Source organism: Euphorbia lathyris, chromosome 3 (genome assembly GCF_963576675.1).
Source record: "Euphorbia lathyris chromosome 3, ddEupLath1.1, whole genome shotgun sequence".
Classification (NCBI taxonomy): Eukaryota; Viridiplantae; Streptophyta; class Magnoliopsida; order Malpighiales; family Euphorbiaceae; genus Euphorbia; species Euphorbia lathyris.
The window spans coordinates 41,812,612-41,814,258 of record NC_088912.1 but is presented as its reverse complement, the minus strand read 5'-3'; positions in this window follow the sequence as shown (position 1 = coordinate 41,814,258).

Below are 1,647 nucleotides of genomic sequence, written 5' to 3'. Positions count from 1 at the left end.
AAGATCATATTTCTTCAATATCTCCTTGGCATATTTAGCTTGACTGATGAAGATGCCATTTTTCCCTTGTTTGATTTGAAGTCCAAGGAAGAAGTTGAGTTCTCCCATCATTGACATTTCAAACTCAGTCTGCATTTGCTTGCTAAATTCCTTGCACATTGACTCATTAGTAGCACCGAAAATAATATCATCCACATATATTTGAGCCAGCAGGGTGTCTTTACCCTTTCTCTTAATGAATAAGGTTGTATCAGCTTTGCCTCTGACATAATTTCTAGTCAGCAGGAAACTGGTCAGCCTCTCATACCAAGCACGTGGTGCTTACTTGAGGCCGTACAGAGCCTTTTTGAGTTTATAAACGTGGTTTGGGAATTTAGGATCCTCAAACCCTGGAGGTTGATTAACATAAACTTCCTCGTTTATAACTCCATTAAGGAATGCACTCTTAACATCCATTTGAAACAGTTTAAAGTTCATATAACTTGCATAAGCGCATAAATTCTAATAGCCTCTAGCCTTGCCACTGGGGCAAAGGTCTCACCGTAGTCAATACCTTCTTGCTGACTGTAGCCCTGAGCTATAAGCCTTGCTTTGTTCCTGACTACATTTCCTTGTTCATCCAGCTTGTTGCGGAAGACCCATCTTGTTCCAATGGTCTTCTGACTCCTTGGATGTGGCACTAACTCCCATACATCGTTTCTTCTGAATTGATCAAGTTCCTCTTGCATTGCGCTCATCCAGAATTCATCTTCCTCAGCATCAGCGAAGTTCTTTGGTTCCTGAACTGAGACGAAGGCTACGTTGCTGAGGTATCTCCTGAGTTGGTTTCTTGTCATCAGGGTATTCTCAGCGGCATCAAGAATAGCACTCTCTGAGTGTCCTCTTGGTATCCTTATCTCCTTTGGTAGATTGATGTCTTGTGCTGTCTGTGTTTCAACAATCTCTACAGGTGTAGACTGGTCAGTGAAAACAATTTGAGGTTCACTTTTACCTTTGGTCAGCCCTTGAGGGAATGACTCAGCGGCTGTATCTTGATCAGCGGGTACTGAGTGTGGATCATCCTTGGTCAGCGGCAGATATCTTCCTGTAGGGTTAGTTTCGTCGAACTCAACATGTACTGACACTTCTAAAACTCGAGTTCGTTTATTGAAAACTCTGTATGCTTTGCTGTTTGTTGAGTAGCCTAAAAAGATAGCCTCATCAGCTTTTGAGTCAAACTTAGCTAAGCTATCTTTGGTGTTTAAAATAAAATATTTACAGCCAAAGGCACGAAAGTATCCAATGTTGGGCTTTCGTCCTTTCCAAAGTTCGTACGGGGTTTTCTTTAGTATAGGTCTAACAAGAGCCCTATTAAGAATATAGCACGCTGTGTTAACAGCTTCTCCCCAAAAATACTTTGGAAGCATATGCTCACTCAGCATTGTCCTGGCTATTTCAACCAAGGTTCTGTTCTTCCTTTCAACAACCCCATTTTGTTGAGGCGTCCTAGGAGAAGAAAAATTATGGTCAATGCCGCTGGCTTCACAGAATTCAACAAACTGTTGGTTTTTGAATTCTCCACCATTATCACTTTGGATGTGAGCCAGCTTTAGGTCTTTATCATTTTCAAGTTTTCTAACCAAATTTGAAAATGTCTCAAAGGTCTCA